The sequence below is a fragment of the Coloeus monedula genome, assembly GCF_965178545.1.
Source record: "Coloeus monedula genome assembly, chromosome: 2".
NCBI lineage: Eukaryota > Metazoa > Chordata > Aves > Passeriformes > Corvidae > Coloeus > Coloeus monedula.
This window is the reverse complement of record NC_138782.1, coordinates 28203031-28222842: the sequence shown is the minus strand read 5'-3', so window position 1 is coordinate 28222842 and position 19812 is coordinate 28203031. Positions and strand designations below refer to the sequence as shown.

The 19812-nt window shown below is 40.8% G+C and overlaps 1 long non-coding RNA gene across 7 annotated transcripts in view; it reads left to right on the top strand.

Moving 5' to 3' along the window:
• Positions 1–19812, top strand: part of LOC309570052 — a 156482-nt gene that overhangs the window by 40310 nt on the left and 96360 nt on the right. For 3 of the 7 annotated variants that reach the window (XR_014226232.1, XR_014226235.1, XR_014226236.1), the window contains 2 exons: positions 4676–4844; positions 13380–13513. The exons of 1 other annotated variant lie outside the window; for it this stretch is intronic. This is a non-coding gene — a long non-coding RNA (uncharacterized lncRNA). Of the gene's footprint in view, positions 1–1885; positions 1940–4675; positions 4845–7669; positions 7777–13379; positions 13514–19812 lie in introns of all 7 variants that reach the window. 3 more of the 7 variants (XR_014226237.1, XR_014226238.1, XR_014226234.1) reach the window with 3 other exon arrangements.

The window sequence follows — 19812 nt, the reverse complement described above, 5'->3', positions numbered from 1 at the left end:
TTTGCACTATCCAAAAAAAATATTGGTTTCTGAATATTTAGGGAAGCTTGTGAAATTCTTCATACCTTTCTGCTCCTTGAAGTCTGTGGTAACTCTTTTGTGTGCTACTTCCTTCCAGCTTTATGTACCACATGGTACCAAATATCTGTAGCAGAGATTGGGAAACCTCTGTTTAGCAGGTCTGGTTTATGGTTATGCTATAAATAGAGGTGAAACATGTAACTCATTTCAAGAACATTTTCTTCACTGAGATCACAGGATCATTTAAAGCTGTCCAAACACTTAGGGTGAGTGTCCAGGTAGTCTGGATTTTTTTTTTTTTTTCAGGAAATTTGGAAGTGGTACAGCTTACTCACTGTAGATGATTCATATCTTTATATCCTAGTTTGAAGTGGTTCACCACACCGTGGCCACAACTTCAAAAGTGTCAGATGATCATCAGACAACACTCCTGCCTGTAAGACTGATTGATTTTCCCAGCTTTCTAGAGTTTTCATAACTTACTAACCTCTGCCCCTAAACCCAAACAATTTAGGTTCAAGAACAAGCATTAGGAAACTGTTTATGAAATAGTGAATATACTGAATTCCCCAACAGAGTAAGCTCTTAAAACCAGAGCTCTGGGGACTCAAGTGCAGAGATACTGCCCTTCCCATGGATTCTTAAAGCACTTTTCCATGTTCCTTTACAAAGGTTTTATCTTTTCCAGTTTTAAATCTTTTTGTCTAGACAGCAGTAAGTAACTTGCATACCTTTCTGTCAAGAATGGTATGGTTAAGTCTTTCAGATAAATATAGCGGGATATTTAAATACAAAAATAAATGTCTAAAGCTCTACTTATTAGTAGCATCTGTCTCGCACTTGATGTGTACTTCTCAGAAATATTCTAATACCTACAGAGGCTATATTTAAGCAACCTTGCTTCTGCTTTGGTGATCACATGTCATGCGCTGCCTATATTGTTGATTTTGTTGCTAAGACCCGCTGTGAGTTCTAGTTTCCAGTGTTTCAGGTTACATGTTTAAACCTGGCCTTCCAACTGTTTCATGCTATCCTGTGTGTCCCCATCTACTAAAGCTGATACTCTGGAGGCCCTCTCTTTCCACACTGGTCCACATTGGCATGAAAAATTGAGTGGAAAGAGGAGTTAGGATTACAGATTTTTTTTTTGTTTATGGTAGTTGTTAAATTTCCATTTTGGAAATGTCACTAAGAGGAAGATTTAGGAAGCACATATTGGGGGTATGTGGTCAGCAGATAGGCCTCTGTCACCTTCTCCCTTCCCGGAGCATTTCAGCCATTAGGGAAAAAGCCCAGAAAATATGAGGAACCTGGCAGACATCAAAGCTGAGAAACCAAAGAGGACTAGAGAGAAAAATTTTTACTTTAAAACTCTCTCATAAGCCTTTGATTCGACACCTTTCATTAGGACAGATAAGGAAAAAAATTGATCTTTATGGACACTTATTTGGAGGATTATTTTTAGGCTCCCTTGTGCTGCTGGAAGTGAGCTCCCTGTACACCTGTGAGGTTTTAAGTAACTTACATTGTAAAGTGTCAGTGGGACTTGGGCTATCCCAGTTAAGTTCTGTGCATGACTTATCAGTCAGCATGACAGGGCTTCACTTCTGCAAGTAGAAACACATCATGCACTGTGTTGTGTAAATAATTATTCCAGGCCAAAATACTGTATGTTACTCTATCAGGCTCAAGTCCATTCCTCTGACTCTCTCCAAATATTTTTTACATGGCTATGGTAGTTTGTGTTTCTTCAGTGAAATAACTCTAGACTTTGTATAAATGTTTAATGCACAGTAAATTTTTTTGGCAACATGTTAATACTCCTTTGATTAGAACAGCCACTGTTGTTTGTTTTTATATTTAGAGCAAAGAAATGCAAACATCCTTACCATCAAGACTAGGTGGGGTAGCACTGAAGGTAGGTTGTTTTGAATCTCTGTACTGCCTGTATTCTAAACTTGTGTGTGCCTGTTTTGTCCTCTGATCCAGCTGAAGCTGCTGTTTTTCAGGATGCAATAAAAACTGTTTTCTGAACACTTCTTTTGAGGGCATAAAGGGCAGAGGAGAGAAAAAAATCCAAGCTGAACAAATTCATACACTGAGGCTGACTTTACCTTAGAAGAGTTGCTTGGATTTTCATACCCCTGCACGTGTTCATTGATCTACATGCCAAAAAGAGCTGGTTGGTTTTGATTTACAGATTCTACATTGTTTAGGAGATTATAGTCTAATTCTCCTTCTGCTGTGACTAGTCAGGGCATGAACTGCAGTCATAATGATAGGCACTCTGTTTCTGGATTTTAGCATGCCAGGCAAGGAAGTCACTTCAAAGTAAAGCTGAAACATGTGAAGAAATTGTGGGGGAGAGAGCACTAGGAGGAGGAAATTAGGTTGACCCCGGCTTATTAAAGCCTAGTATACACTGATGAACTGTTGAATTTAGGCACCACTGCAAAGCATAATACAGGATGAAATTGATGTCTGCCTTTATTAATAGAGTTGGTATGAAATAGAAAATGGAAGAAAAATGTAATTTGGAAAAGGGATCCATTTTTAACAGGAAAATACTTTGTTGTCAATGGTTGTTGGTATTATTTGCCTTGGAATTGTGTTCATGGTTGGTTTTGAGATGAGAGCACAGGGAGGAGCCACACTGCACTTTTTGATCTGCATGTGTCTAATAAGAGTCCTTGTCTTCAGTGGTTCACAGCTCCCACAGGGGTGGGGTAAAGGGGCTTTCTGCTTACAGAGAACATTGAGGGCAGGAGCTTAACTTCAGGACTTTGAAATATCCTTGAAATTGCTTGGTAAAATGTAGCTCATGGATGCGTAAAGCTCTTCTAGGCATTTTGGTTTAATTTAGATTTTTGTTTTTTAATTTCTCCTCTTCTAAGTCTGGCCTGAGATCTTAAAAGATACTACAGTTTAGAGCATCGTATTTTCACAACATTTGGCTCTTTCTAATCACTTAGCATATCTCGATATACTATTACAGCACAAATGAAGTACAAGAAACCCTTGACTGGATATTTCTTTGTAATAGACAACTTATTTGCTATATTTTGCCTCTTTGTAGCCAAAAATTGTTCTCTTTCCTTTGAAATTTTAAATGATTTCCTTAGTTATTTCTGGAACTGGGTTGTTGCTTGTCTAAGAGTAGTCTATTGTGTGCTCTAATGACAATGAGCAGATTAGGCTTGCTGGTACTTGCTTCTACCTCAAATAGATGAGTGTCATTGTGAGGGCTGAGTTTCTGACACAATATTTACAATTATAACCTCAAAAGTTGCTTTCTGTGCATTTGCTTGAATACTCAATTAGGATTCTTTGTTCTGGTTTCAGTCAGTAAATTTGCTCATTAGAGCGTTTTTATGTAACTGCTTTTTGATTGAGACATCTGTGGGAAAGTGACAGGGAAAGATTAAGAAGTTAAACCAAACCTTAAACTTTAAAAAATTTCAATTTTTGAGGCATTAGAACTATCCTTGCTGTAAAATGTTTTAGGTCCTAATTCAGCAGTTCATCTTCATTCTGGAAACACTTCAGTTTGGGGACTACAGAGATATTTTAATTTAGGTGTGTTCCTCTGCCCTGTAGAATCAGCTCAGTGTAATTTTGCTCACCTGGAGATCTCCTTCCTCTAATAGATGGAGGCCAAGTTTGTTTTATAACTTGAATATTAATGTGTTATCACATTTCTCAGAGGAAGTTTGATTTAATCTGAAAGCCTAAATGCTTCTATCTGGATATGCTCACATCCCAGCTGCACACATTCCTGGCAGTGAAGAGAATGTGATGAAGCGAAGATTTCTCAGACGTTTGCATTGTAGAGCCCCTTTCTTCTTCCTCTCCTTCTCTCCCCTACCCTTTCTTTTTGGATTCAGGGGTCAGAGAGGTTCAATTTGGGTACTGAATTACAATGCTGGCACTATTTTGGAAAAGAAAATGTTGACTGAAAACCTGAATCCTTTTCTTCTCCTGTTTGGCACAGTGTGTATCCCCACAAGTAAAAGTGCATGGATGCAACTGCAGAGCCAAATTAAATGGTATCAAAAGCACGGTAGCTTTAAAATTGTAGATCTATGTAGCAGGCTGTTTAATCTTTCACCTGCTATATGTGATACAATAACACTGATATATGTTTGAGCAGCCTTTTGGGATTTTATGTATCAGAGAGACTGTGTATTTTGAAATTTAATCCTCATGAAATATTTGACATCATGAATGGGATAATTGACACAGGGACACTAATTAGGGAGCTGTAATTCAGAAGGTTCTGATCATGTACTTTATACTGACATGTATATTTTCCCCCTGGTAACTGTGTTAATGGTGCTTAGACGTGTGCATCAGGAAAAGAGAGCATACTCCTGGGAGCTCTGCAAATCAATCTCCTCTGTAATGCCATTTTATAATGCTCTAGAAGGAGCAGATTTACACATTTTTCCATTTATTAAGCTGATCGTATATAAAATATTCTGGCTTTGAAATAGTTTGACTCAGCTGGTGTTTTCATTCTCAAGAATCTGCAGTGAATATCTTACTCTGAAACTGAGCTTTTTGCCTAAACTGCTTTGCATTTCTTAGTGGTCACTTGAAATCTTGGGTAAATCTATTCTATTCAGCTGAACTGAGTCCTGTTTACCTTACACAGGAATTATTTCCTCAACTCCTGAAATGCAAAACCTGTGGCAAGAGAGAAGAGGCAGTCTTGTGATTGCACCTCTGACCTAAAGGACAAACTTTCTCCAAATATGATTTCATTCAGGTAGTGAGAGCAAGAGCTGGATTAAGGAACAAAAAGATTGGCCTTAGGCAAGCAGGTGAGCTCAGTTTTTTCTGTTTTCCCCCTGGCTTTGTGATCATACCATGCACATAATCAGACTGTTTGCCTTCCCCAAACAGAGCATTCCTTTATGGCATTTCAACAAATCCAAGAGCTCTTGAATTCATCTTAGCAGATTTTCAAACTTTCTGCATGATCATATGGCTTAAGTCCAGAAATACTTTTAAAGCACTCATTTGCTATATGATAAGTGGATACAGAGACTTGTTAGTTAATACAACTTATGGTGCAGTGCTCTACCACTGTGGAAAACAAAAAAGCAAATAACAGGCTAAAATCCAGTTAAAATTGCTGGAGTCTGGCAAAACGTATTCACCAAATCTAAAACTGCCTGGGGAATATTGGTCTCACTCTTGAAAAATGTGTAGAGGGATTTTTAACTTTTTCAAATTTAAGAATTTTTTAGGTCTCCTGGTGTGCAGCTTATGCAGAAGCTGGCTCTTTCTGCAGTACAGCATGTCCTCTGATGCTCATGTTTGGACATTGCTTCAGCAATGAGTCAGAGTTCCAGCTATTGTTTCACTAACATCAGTTCCTGCTGTGCTGGGGGCTTCCCCTCTCATCTCTTTCCCAAATTATCAGCCAGACCCAACCCTCTTCTGTTCATAAAATCTGATGGGAGGCCCCAGATTGGGCTAGGGGGGCTACAAGGTACTACCCATGCAAGTCTAGCATTGCATCTACCCTGCAGAAGAGCTGCTGGTTATTCATTTTCCTGCCTGACTTGGGAAGCTGAGTGCTTTGAGGCAGCAGTGAGAGAACAGTCATTACAATACAGCGCGGACAGCAGCACTCTGTCAAAGACGGCGCTTGGGTGGGAGGGCCTCCTGCAATGAGCGTTGTGCAGCTCTGTGTGGCTTCTCTGCAAAATACTCATGCTGTCATTTCAGGAGTTCACTTGGGGGGAAAAAAAAGTGGCAGATAGGCTTAAAAATGTTAAGAATTAGCAACCTACAAAAATCCGAGCAAAGCATGGGAAAAACCTTCTGCTATTTAAAAAAGTACAGATAGAAAGAGAAGATGGTGTGTCTTGGAAACAAGAAACCAACTAGATTGTTCTATGGCAGCTCTAAAGTCAGACTGGATGGGACTAGAAGGAGGCGAGGGTATCAACCTCTTATGTCCTGTAGCACAAGGTCAAGGAGAATGGAAAAATGAACATGTGATGTGGAGACTAGGCCAATGTTGTAAATGTGTCTGAGTCACCACAGCCACCTGGGCTGGGACCTGTCATTTGGTCAAATACTAAAGGTTCATAAAACAAGCCTTTCACAAAACTGAACTGTTTATGACAGATATCACCTGTGCAGCACAAATGCCACTGTGATAGGACTTGCTCTAGTGAACTTCTCTGATGCACTTCATCTCATCAAGGCTAATGAGAATAGCCATTACATGTGTTCAGAAGTGTCCTTGACTTATGGCAACAACCACATCTCATATGGTTTCAATCTTCCTTGCATATGGATATTTCCAGAAGATTTTAAAAGGTTTTTTTTAAGCTTTTCATTTCTGTTTCTTGTGGAAATACAAAAGAAATTATGTGTATTGTCTTTTCTCTTAATAATACTTAAATCACATCTTTTCCATATGTCCTTAACCTTGCACCTCAGCAGCAGATTAAAATTCAACGCATCCACTATTTAATGCTGTCCTTAGAGATGGGCTAGGAGGTAGAATGAGCAGATGTCCTAGTCAGACTGAAAAGTTGCTTGGTATTTTGCTTCATTTGTGATGCTTCAGCATGAGACAGGCAGATTTCCATTTTAAGTGCCTCTGCTAGCATTGTTGGTAAATTCTAACAGTAATAAATATGATTATTCTTCTTGAGTCTTAAACTTCCCACAGGCTTTTTTTGATTTTGTGGTGCTTACAGCCCTAGGACCCTCAATATAAGAGAGAACAATGTTTTATTAAAACAAGCTGCTATATAAAATGTGTGCTTACTCAGCTGGAAGCTACTTGGCCATTTCTGCTGCTGCTCTCAAGTTCCAGAGCTGCAGATGGAGTTGGGTTAATATAACATAACTTCCCCAAGAGCTTTCAATAGGACTTGATATGTTTTCTGCTACATATCCTCATCTTCCAAATTAACCTGAAGACAAATGGGATCTATTTATTTGCTACTTCTCTGAGACAATATATTTGGCTGTCTTAGTAGAGTCTGCTTTGAATTTTGAATAAAACTGGTTCCCTAAGGAGCTGGTTAACTAAGACCAGAGAATACCCTATGTGCAAAAAAAATCAATGGCACACTTGAGAATGCATCTTGAAAGGGAAAAAAACCAGCAGAAAAAACCTGAAAAATCTTGTGAGAGATGGCACGCATGCCTGATCTTTGGTTCAGTGTCTTCTCCCTGTTCTCTAGGCATGCAGCATTCAGTTACAAGTACAGAATCAGAGAATTCAATTGAAAAACAATAGCAGCAGTGAGGAAATCAATCCATGTACCTACACTCACTGAGTGGTTCCAGAAGATATGGCAAATTATATTGATGGAAAAGCTGATTCATACAATTCTCCCTAGCCCAAAAATTTGACAAACAAAACCACTCTAGTATATTTAGAATCTGTCCACTGACTAACCCAGGTGCTAACAGACAATACTCTTGACCATATTTTTATCAGGAAAGCAAAATCAAATATTTGAGAATAAAGCTATATGAAAAACAGCACAGTAGGGCAACAAATAGGTCAGCCTTTAACAGAGAGGACTGACAACTCCTATCCCTCCTCTTCATGACAAACAGGAACAGTAATAGATGTGCAACTTGTTGACCTGCTAGATCTGCTGTTTTTCAGGCTGTGATGCCAACGGTTCCAGTTGTTACTGACCAGGCATGCACCTGGAGATATGTGTGCAGCATGACTCTTGTGACCTGTTAAAAGGAAAACACTGCGAAAATGAGGTTGGGATGCAGCCCTAAGCACCAAAGTCAAAGCTCTTCCATGCTAAAAGTCGGATTCCTACTGCCTTTAATTTTTTTGTTTTGTTAAATAGGTGTCTATATTTCTGATGACCCAGCTTTTTGGTAAGAGGGAAACTGCATTCACAGAGGGACATTGTGATTCAGAACTTTAAACAATGAAGTAGCACAGGAAGGCAACTTTTCTCAATGACTCCAGGTAGTATGAAACAGAATATATTGTTGGCATTACCACTTTGGACAAGACAAAGCCACTGCAGAGATGTATAAAACTTACAGATGAAAATATACACTTACTGTAGACAGACCAGTTTGTTTTTGAGTCATTCAACATTCCAAACTTTTTTCATTATAGCTAAAAACATCAGGGAGTGAGTCCCCAGTTCCCCACGGCTGGCTGTGTATCTGCCGAGTGTCTTTTATGGCAGCTGCTGCAGGACCAATCAAGCAGATACTCCTCAGGGAGACCACAGCCTCCTCCCACCTGCTATTTACATCCCCACCCATTCAGCTCCAGGGTTAGGCAGGGGAAGGAAATGGTCTCACACTACATGTGCCTACGTGACACAGTATGGTGTGTTAGAAATAAATCAAGTGGTTTGCTGAGGATTGAAGTTACCAAGGGCCTCTGATCAACTCTGACCAGAGCCACACTGGGTCTTCAGCTGCATGTTCTCCATGGGTGAAGGGAGCAGGTGACAGGACCACCTCAATGTAGCAGTCTCAATACAAAATTGGATTGAAGCAAATGAATTTGAGAGAAATAATTTAAAATTCAAAAACTCTGGGAAAAGAGTCCAGGTGGCCTAGTGTCCATGAAAATTTTAGGGTACATTTGCCCTTCTCTGTGCATGAATATTCATCAACAGGCTGCTTTTTTTAACCTGCAGCAGTGATGGAGATGAGGTGATTGTCATTTTATTCTGATTGCATTTCTTTAATACATCCTCAGACTATTACAGGTGATGAAAGGTGTCAGTAACAGTAACATCAGGAGTGAAGGAAACCAGTACCACTGTATGTTTTTTGGTAATGTGGGGAGCAGATGTGACTTTGAACTTTTCAGAAATTGTTTTAAAGTCATTACTAATAGCAATTAAAAAAATCTCCCAAACACCCAAATCAGTGAAAACCTCAGTATTCAAGGACATAAAAATATGGGTGACATGGTTTGGTCTGAATTACTACAGGAAGTTGAAGAAGGCAGCTTCTCTTTCAGCATCTAATAGGCTGTGAAATAACAAGATGTGAAAGATAAGTGCAAAAACACATGTGACAAATTCCTTTAAGATAGTTATTACTCCTCCTCTTTTCCATTTCATTTGGAATAAAAGAGAGTCAAACAGCCTTTTCTGTTGTGTCCACATTTGCTAACTGTTTACACTTCCCTGTTAATTACCTTCTATAGTTTAATGGAAAGAAAATCTCAAATTCTTTGCTTTAAAAAGCTTACATTTGCTTTAACCAAATAAATCATCAAGTTCATGCTCATTTCTAGCTTTCGATCCAAAGTAGGATCTCTCAAAGATTTGAAGAAAAAAAGGGCAAACACCAAAATAGACTTTAAAGTGCTGCTCATGCTGCTACAACATCACATAGGAAATGAAAGTTTAACAGTTCAGCTAAGGAATATTTCTTCAGCTTCTCAGGCAAGACAGAGTTGCTCAGGAAGTGTGGCATTTTCCCAGAGCAGGGAGCCTCCAGGAACTGAAAGATAACAGTACTGGTGACCCTTTGCTGCCTTAGACAAGCTGGAGAGAAGGAAGCAGGCATTGGTGTGTGCACTGCTATGTGAAAAAGAAACAAGAGTACATGAAAATTGTGATATCGGCATTAGGCTGTGAACGTGCATCTTTGCTGGTGGGAATGTAATGTTTCCAGGGTTAATTTCTTTTCCATAATGTTGTTTTTATAGTCCACATCTGCAATGGTACATTATTTCTCCTATGGAATTCTACCTATATTTATGTATTTTCCTGTGTCATGTGAACACAGAGTATTGCAGTTGATGGGATCTGTCCTTTAAAATTCCTTAAGAAGTTTAAAGGTGTGCTCTGGGGAGTTGTTTTCTCTCTTTCCACTGTAACTAACGAAGAATATAGACTAAGAAAGAATCACAAATGGGAGCTGTAACCTTTTGGTGACCCAGACAGGGTAACATCTCATTCCTGACTGGATCTGCTCTGTAAAGATCTGAACGGAGTGATAGGGACCAAGTGTGTAGTGATTCCACTGACTAATTGTTGGATACCTACTTTCTGTGCTGGCTGAGCTGAAGGGAAGGCACCAGGGCTGTCCCTGCCAGCACTACACACAGTCCATGGGCTGCATGAAGTCTGTGAAGCAATGTCTTGTCTTGCTGGGCAGCCCAGAATCATCTTGGGACTTTTGCTGCTTTCCTCCACTTTTGCCTCTGGATTGTTGGGCTAGCAAAAAGAAAAACAACAATAAAAATCAGACGTAGCGATGAAGAATGGGAAGTTTAAGATGTTCACGTGGTGTTATTGCAGATAGGTTCACAGGGCATTCATGTGACGATGGGAGTATTTCAGTTGGAGTAAGAAAGGAAGAGCCAAATGTTCAATGGAGAACACATGCTTGTTTAACTTGCACTGTGCTGACACACAGTGGAGGGCTCCGCAGTACCCCTTCTAAAATTCACTCCAGTCCTCAGTAAGAAAAGAAAGTACAGATTTTGGGTACAGAGGAGGCACTCAGTGACCCTAGAAGGAGCAGCAGCTGTTGAACCAGCTACAGAGAGAGAGCTAACCAGAAAACACTGAATGCTGAGATCAAACAAATGAGAATGAATCAAAGAAACAGCAGGAGACAAACAAGGGGATGTAGCCCAATGCGCTGATTTGAACTCAGTTCTCTCTTAATCCATGGTGACCTGCGTTTTGTCCTAGAATGGGAAGTTTTCCCAAAATATTATTAGCACTGAATGGGTATTTAATTCCATTTTCTCAGCTTTTACTGAGGTGTGTTCATTTGTACTACCGAGAGAACTTGTTTTCAGTGTAATTTTACCCCTCGAAAGTTATAACTGTCCATACTGCTACATAATTTGATTTTTGGCAGGGAAGGGGCAAATCCACAAGTAATTGTTAAACACTTCTTATCTGTATTTCCTGGAAAAGAATTCCAAACCATGGCCTCTTTTGAAACTCTTCTCACCTGCTTGGGCATGATGCTGCTAGCTTAAATGTATTTCCTTCTGTTTTGAAATAAGCCACGTGAGAGGATACTCCTAAAGTTCTTGGCCAAATTGATAGTGCTACGTCCTGCCCTGGGAGTCACAAGTATTTGCCATGTTTTTCAGAACATTGTATTTGCAATTAGTCATCCATACAAGGGGACTGTTTAAGACAAGCCTTTCCCCCAAAGCAGTTAATTCTTCAAAATGAAAATAATCAGATAATGAGTTCATTTCCGATTTCACATTTAATGCCAAACATTTTTGGGTAAACAAGATATGCTGGCAGAGTTCTGCTCTCATTGTATGTTTTATATTAACTGGGAAACAGACAGTTGATTCTTATCCTCTCTATCAGCTCAAATAAATTACACATATTTTAGAATGAGAGACTTGTGCGAACTGGCTGGCTGGTTTCAAAGTGGGAGCCCATCAGCCAGTCTGTGTAAACTGCACCCAGGCCCTGCTAGCAAGAAATGAGAACCTATTAAGACCCAGCTTGGGAATCTTGCACTCAGTGGAAAGTTTTACCGCAGTAACTCATATTCCTGCACCATGAAAATAAGTAAGGCAATGGGGAATCTGTCTCTGGCAACTTTGCCAAATCAGACAGGCCCCATGTTGGAGCTGCTGTGCGGTCGCTGCTGACAGCCCCTTGGAAGTGTGAGGGAGCCCTGCCCAGCGTGGGTGCTCCCACTCGGCTCCAGACAGCTCCTGAGCTGATGGAAGCACCTGCTGTTCTCAGTGCTCAGGACAGCAGACACTGCCAGGTGTTCTGGGGCTGTGTTGTACAGAGGTTGTGGCAAGAGGTGAGAATATAGCAAAGCATGGGCCGATAAAATTGTTAAATACTATTTTCTCCCCCTGGAGCTCAGCTTTCATCAGTGGACTTGCTGTGGGTTTACAGACCTGACAAGAACAGAATCTGGCCCAGACTCTGATGCCCCTGAATCTTTCAAAATCAATACTTCTTTCCAGACAGGGGAAGCTGAAAAGAGAGAAATTGAAAATGTTTTTTTTGGAAGTGGTATTTATGACGTACCCTGTGTCAAAAGCATTTAAAGAACATTGTTCTTAAGGTGTCCCAAATTTTAGCAAGAGGTCAAACAATTCACAGTAATTTCTAATTTTGAACACTTGAGATTCAAATTCAGATCAATGTCTAATGCCTGTTGTACAAATAATATTCTTCCTGTCTGTGCACAATGAACTTCAACATGCCACGAAGAGACCAGCCATTCATAAACAAAGAAAACCTGTCTTCCCTGTTGATCCTTTATATCAGCTTAGAGCTTAGGTTGATGGTGCTAGTTCCTGTCCAAACTGGGAAAAAAGATAAAAGCAATCTCTGTGCTATAGAGCTCACAGTCTGAACATGGAAAAGGAGTCAGGGGATGAACACAGACAAGAGGCAAGAGTACCAAGAGAGAACTGTGGATCAGCACAGCCTAAGCCAGCAGTTAAGATTTCAAGTGGGTACTGCAGAAAAGGAGTACTTCAAGGTAAGGTTCAAAAGAGAGCAATGAATTTATTGGTATAGATGTTTTTCAACTTTTTAAAAATAGTGAGAAACAGTGTCAGAGAAAACTGTTTGTCTGAATCCAGACTGCATTTTTAGGAAGACGTAATTGGCCCCAGAAGTCTCAGATTCAGTTGCTGGACAGAAAAAAAGATCAGTAGAGGTTATTGAGATGATTGTTTTTTCTGATCTACAAAATAACATCCATGACAACGGAGGGTGTATCAGAGCTATATGGTGCAGCTGGAGGAAAACTTTGGCTCTGGTTTGCAAACTCTAGACAAATTCCAGCCTTGACAACTTTGCTGTATAGCTTCTGAGGACCTATTGGACAACAGTAACCTGAGATTCTGCTGGGGTATGGAGCAGAGGGAGTCTGGTGTTCACAAAATAAGGTCAATGAACATTGTGATTTCTGGGAAAAACAATATTTGCAGCGTGGGCTCCAGACAGGAGAAGCTGGTGTATTAGTAACGTGACTGGAGGCAGTCTCAGCAGCACAGCTCTTGCTGTCAAGAGAATAAAGGAGTGTCTTGAGAGAACTGCTCCTTTCCAATCCTCTCCTTAGAGGGGGAAAAGTGCAAATATTTTTCTTTCTGCTGTCATTTTGAGGATGAAGCCACCATTTGGACTTGCCTAACCCAGTGTTTAGCTTTCAGATGACAGTTCACAAGAACTCAGCCCTCACACATGCTAGTTAACGCATTCATGACTGAGTTAAATGCTAGGAGACACTATATGCTTAAATAAGAATTTGGCAAATTACAGCCACTACCATGCCCCACCCCCCCCATCTGAACAGATAAATATATATATCTTTTCTCTTTCTTTTTTAAGAACTTTCTCAGATAATTTGTTTTTCTCTTTCAGCAAAAGCCTGATTTGGAAAATTATTGTCTGGAGTATGTACTTATGTACTTGCATAAAGCAAGTAGCGTCAACCTGCATTGTCCAGTGCTGAGGAAAAACAATCCTTCACAGAGATGAAGGCAGTTTGCTCTCTTGTAAGTAATCAGGAGCTGGGTGCTGAAGGAAGGAGACATTCTTGAGAAAAAAGTTGCTGGCATGGGTCAGCTGCAGGGGAGAAGCAGTGCTGTACTAGGTATGGTTCCACTAGGAAATTGGGTATGTGCTCTGTTTTCTGTTCTCAGGAGGCTGTGATCCCTGGTAGATCGATAGTGCCAGTTATGTGTTGCAGTTTTTCAGGGTTGCTTCAACCACTATATCTGGTGTTTGGGTTTAGAGGTTTGAATTTGCTTAAAAGTCTACAACTTTTCCACACAAACAAGGATAGGTTCTGGGCCAGGTACATCCTTAATCCAAAGGTACCTTCTGTCAACTTCTCTGAAATTTCTGGTTCATGGCTCTTTTCTCAGGAATTGTTTTTTATTCTGTTGGCCTCCAGTTACAGGAACTTTTGTACTATGTGGTTTTTCAAGGAAAAAAGCCTATGGTGAAGGAACACTCAGAAAAGAACCCAGTTTCTCTGCAGGGTCCTTTGAGGAACTCCACTGCAAGAAAACAAAAATGTTATACCTGAGTGGAGTGACATTTTACTAATGGCTCTTAATGCTTTACCATCTGGTTTGCCAGCCTGTTTCAGCTGTGAGGGGATATTTGGCATGAGCACCCCATTTCATCACCTAGGAGGGTCACCACATGGTAAAACAGCATATGCTATAACCTCTTGTTGACTTCTATGTCTCTGTCAACCTAGAGTACATATATATAATATGAATTTTGAGTAGGAATGGCCCATTTAGACTAGTATCTTGCCCTCTCCAAGGTCTGCTGCAGAGCAAATGTCTTCCTGCTCAACCCTGAGAGGGCCCCCATCTGCAGCAGAAATGTCCCGGGACCCGTGCCGCGACCTCCAACTGAAATGTGTAACACTGGTTTGTCCTTCAAGTGTGAAGGCAGTAAGGACACTCTACCACAGTTTTTGAACACATTTCCAAGTATGGCAGGGTTCAGTGGCAGGCACATAATAGGGCTTTTGGCATGTATTATACTGTGCTCAACAACTCCACTCTCTGATCCAAGCATGCCCACCAAAAATAACTTCAGTGAACAGCTTTTATTTTAATTATTCCAGTGTGGGACTCATGAAGTTTTGCCAAAAATCTGGCTTGTAAAGCTTTTTGTATCTAAACACAGAAACCCCTAGTGTGTAGTTAATCCCCCACTGGGATTTTCCTGATCCAGTCACAGGTCTATTCTGCAACCTCATCTTTCTTTACCTATCACTTGCTCTCTCTGTTCACCCCACCAGCTCCTTGAATTCTTGCCCTTTCTTGGCTTCTGTGACTGTTCTTTCCCAGTTATCCCCTCTAATTTTCTCTTTGCTTGTTCCGCTCCACATTTAGTGGTTGATGGTGTTTTTTGGTGGTTCCAGAGTAGTTCTGACCTCTGCAGGAATTTCAGTGAGATCAGTCTGTGGACTCTTCTCTTCCCTCTTTATTCTCCCTGTCCGACCAATCACGTGGTGTCCCGGGGTGATGTTATGAAGCCTCTTTATTCCGTAACCATCCGCTCAATGCCCAAGGACACCGTTTCTTTAAGGTGGACCTGGGGGCAGGGCCGCGGGACCCGAGTGCGGGGCAGTTTAACAGCTCAGCCCAACGGTTCAGGGCTCTGGAGGGCTCTGCAGGGCTTGGGAGGGAGTCCCTGTGCTGCTCTTTGGGTTTCTTTTGTGTTCCAGCTAGCGGGAAAAAGGTTCTGTTGGTTTTTTCTTGTTCCTTTTCCTTTCCCTCCCCCTTGCCTCACTGCCTCCCCTCCTCACCGGTCCAGGGAGCCTGCGGGGTGGCCCCGGTGGACCCATGGGGTGGCCCCAGCTGGTCCAAGCCCGAGTGTCTGTTCCCTCTCTGGGAATTTGTTGTATTTTGAGGTTTTGGTTTTTTATTTATTTTTTTTCCCCCATTCTACCCTTTTTGGTTTGTGTGTTAATAAACAGTTTGGGGTTTTTTTTCCATTTTCACTTGCTGTGACCCACTTGTCTTATTGGTGGAGGAAAAGGGGAGGCCCTTTTCCCTTCAGGGGGACACTCCAGACTGTTTCCTCCTGAAGTTTTGTCTCCAAAACCGAGACACATGGCAATAACCAAAAACCTGCACTTCTGCCAAAGACTTGCAAACCTGCCTTTTCCTATATGATCTGTTTAATTTCATCACTGAGGCTGTTTTCTTCCAGTCTCCTTCCCTTCTTCTCCACGTTGCATGTGCATATACATTTTTACATGTAAAAATTGTAAAGCAAACATAAGAAAAAGGGATGTCTCCACGGTGTGGTGGCACAAGCTACTGGGCTGTGCAGAACACTTCCAGTCCCTGAGAGGGCTGACTGTGGTAGTTACACTCTCATCTCTATGTTGGATTATTTATTTAACCTTTCCTTCATCAAACTCTAATTTCTTTTGTGGGGAAACATATGCAATTTGGGATATTAGTATTTAAAGAAGTATTTGCTGTTATTTTGTAAATAACCTCAGGTAGTTAATAAAGTGTTCCTCTAAGAATATTAAATGTGAAGAAGGAAACCAAAAAAGGTTTGATACAATGTTCAGTTTAGGTTAGGTTCATTTCCTAAGCACGCCAAAAGAGAAGGAAAAGGAGGAACTTTCTAGAGCAGGATGATCTCTAGCATGATAGTTTTCAGCACAGGTGGGGATAATACAGATTCAGATGCCTGGAGGGAAGTGAGCTCTCCTGCAGAAGTGAGTACTCCTGAGGGAGTACTCTGGTTGTAACGCGTTTGCTTAAAGCAAGTCTGGCAGCAACAGCACCCACTTCTTTACCGCTCTGGTGGAGGAGGTCTGGATAGCAGTGGAGGAGGCTGGTAATCCCTGCATTGAGATAGGTGACCAAATTCCAAAGAGGCTTAAGCTAATTCTAATACCTTCTGCATTTCCTAATGGCTCACTTGAGTGGCTCCTGCTCAGTCTTCTGTTTGGGATGCAAACCTCTGGATCCCAGCATGCAAGCACACTCCTGGAAGTCAGGAGCTGTGGTTTTCAGTGCTGTAGGGCTTAAACATTGCTTGTGTCCAGAACAAAATATTTATCTGTATTTATGTAAATGCTTAGCTTTGCAGGGTTGGTCTGTGCTTGCTTACCTTGATAAGTGCTGCTAAATATAACAGTATGGACATTGTGACATTTATATACAGCATTCATATAACATCTGTTACAGCATCTATAACACTGTGCTGGAATTTATGGAGCAAAACCATGGGGAACGTCTTTGCACGAGCTAAGGACAGACAAGACGTACTTCTGAAAGAACCTGTTTGCATTCAAGATACTTTAAAACTGCTGCTTACTAGCACACTGCTCTGTTTGACTCAGCCTGAAACACAGTATATAATACTGGCATTTTCATTTTGCCTCACATTTGGACTGTGCTCTGGTTCTGCTACCGTAAGTTTCTGTGCCTATGCAGTGGGGAATATAAAAAGGGGGATTTTTGAAGTTCTGGAGGTCCTTCAGTGTCAAATTACTTTTGGAATTCTACTTCAGCATTTCCACAGGGCCCCCAAGTATTCTTGGCAGTTTACAATAGTCCTTGTCCCAAAGCATTTAAAATACATTTCAGATGTGCTGAGAATAATAAATCTAGAAGAAGGGAGAAAAAAGGAATGAAATAATCCAGGATATAGTTAGAGGATCAGTGATTATGTGGGTACACTTTAATTTATTTTTAAGGCTTGGATGGAAGTATACTTCACTTTTAATTATTTTTATTGACTTGTGAGAGTGTAAGGAGTGTTTCTAGAATTCAGCTTTGAATTAGAGGGTTTCACATGAACTCTGACTGCTTTTGAAAGAAAGAGTTGCAAACACTAGACTTCTTTATCCTGTAGAAAGACTAGAAACAAAATGGTTTATTCATCTTCTTCTCATCAGCTACTCTTTTCCAAGTATACTGAGGCATTTGCCCATCTGTGATTGAAAATATAGATAGCTGAGAAACTTTTGCCTTATGGTTAGTGTGAAGAAAACAGAACATAAAGTTCTGCTTTATTATAAGAAGAGAGATGCTGCAACATTGGAGCTAGTATCAGCCAGAAACTGTTAAAAATCCCTAAAAACAAAACAAAACAAAAAAACCAAAAAACCCCTGAAATAATGGAAAAGCTTCTACTTTAAAAATTTAAAACTTTTGAAAAACTACAACCTTGGATCATGTAGGTTTGGTGCCTACCCACTGGAACATCACCAAATCTCACTTGTTTTGCTTGGGCCTCACTCAAACATAACTGGCCTGGAGCTAGTAAGCAAGCCAGCAAATGTCCTGGCTTGTAAAGAAATCTGATCCAACCCTGTAAACTGAACCCAGCCTAAGAGCAGTGGTGAGGGGAACATATGGAAAATTAATGACAGATAATAGAACGGTGGGACAGCCTTAAAGAAAAGATTGTTGTTGTGTTTATGCAACAATGCCAGCTAATGGTTTTCTGGGTTAAGAAAGTTGTAGAATATCTGAGCGATGTTTTTGACTTTGCCAGCACTTAAACTCCAGAAAGGGCTGCTGTGTTTCTCTTGTCCCCTTGCACATTCTTAATTGATACCTCTAGCTGCTGGTTCAGCTGCAGCAGCACTTTGGGAAGTACCGAGATCCTGGTCCCCACCTGTTTAAATAAATGTGAGCCTCGGGAAGAGGAGGGCATTGGAATTTCCTTGGGCTCAAACTGGGCATAACAGCAAAAGCCAGGCTGAGGGCTACAAGCCTGCCCAAGCACTGGGAGGAGGAGGTAAGGGTGTTGTCTGTGTTTTCTTTTTTCCTCTTCAGACCTCCAGGCATTTTGCAGAGATAAGCTGCTTTGTGATGTGATGTCACAGATGGGGAAAGAGTCCCAGGGAGCTCATAGTTTCACAGCCCCTCTCTGGTGAAGAAATTGGAAATGGAAACAGAATGAATGGAAAGAATAATTTTGGTGAAATTCTAGAATACACAAATCACATTTATTTGGCTGATGGCCTGGGATGCTCATTCAGGGTAGACTTTGAAATGTCACACCATACAGTAGCTATTTTGTACCAAGAGAAAAGTGATCCCTTTCCCCTTATTCCTTCACTTTTGTTTTATTGAAGACCAGCCAAAATCCCAACATTCTTCCTGCCTGGACTGTAAAATGCCTCTCACTCCTCCCATGGCTGCATCCATCCTGCTGCATGAGCAAATGTTGAGGTTGGTTTGCCCACTTAGAAACCCTTTAGGGCCAAAAGTTGTGCAACTCACTTGTTCATTTGGATGTTTAAAAAATCCTTGTGCCATTCAACATACTTATTTTTTCTTTGTGAACCTGCTGTCTCTGGGCCAACACAGTGGCTCAGGGTACTTCCCAGAAAAGCATTAGGGAGGTTCTGGAGAGGACCAGGCTCACCTCAGATTCCTGAAAAGCAGGCACTGTGTGTCTCTTATGTCAGCTCTAAGCTTGTCTCCCTGCTTAGCTGAGAGGAGAAATGGATTTTCCCAATAAAAGCTGTTCAGGGGACTCTCTGCATCTTTACTGGAGTTTAAAGGAATATACTGAGATCAGGGTATTAACGAACTGCTGAATTCAGTAGCTTACATTAAAAAGATGATCATATAAAACCATCATGAGGATTCATACTAAGCATAAAAATTGTTGTATATAAAACTAAAAAAAGAAAAAAGCAAGCTGACTTGTATAGAACAAAATGAATATGTGACACACAAATACATAAATACATGTTATATATACACATACACAGTGGTAGTTTTAATACCTGTAGTGCAGCAGAAAGCCTTAATTATTTGTGTGGGGTGATTTAGCAGGCAAACTTTTTTTTTCCCCTGAGAAGTAACTTTTAAGCCACTTCACATGGCTCCAAGACTGGGAATTGGTATCAGTGGGAAAGGGAAGAAATGAGAAATGTTTAGAAATACCAATGTTTCCAAACATAAATATTTCTATTTCTGGTTTGTTAAACCTGTTTTAATCCTTTTGGGTTCCTGTGGAGGAGTAAAACAGCCTAAAGGTAGGGCTTATGATGTAAAAGAGTGTTTGCTTTGACCTTGCCAAACCTATGAACTGACCAAGAGAGGTGTCGGCTCCAGAGTGCAGTGCATGTTTTGCTTTTCTAATGTCTAGAAGATTCAATACATCAGAAATATAGCAAGAAAATTTCCTGCAGGGCAGTGGAGATGTCCTACTGACAAGAGGGAGCTGTATTCTTTTCTCATCACCTCATAAACTGTGGGGTTCTGACTGAGGATGTTAGGTAATGCTTGCCACAGACAGAACTCAAAGGGGGTATTACTTTCGTTGTATAACCCTTTGA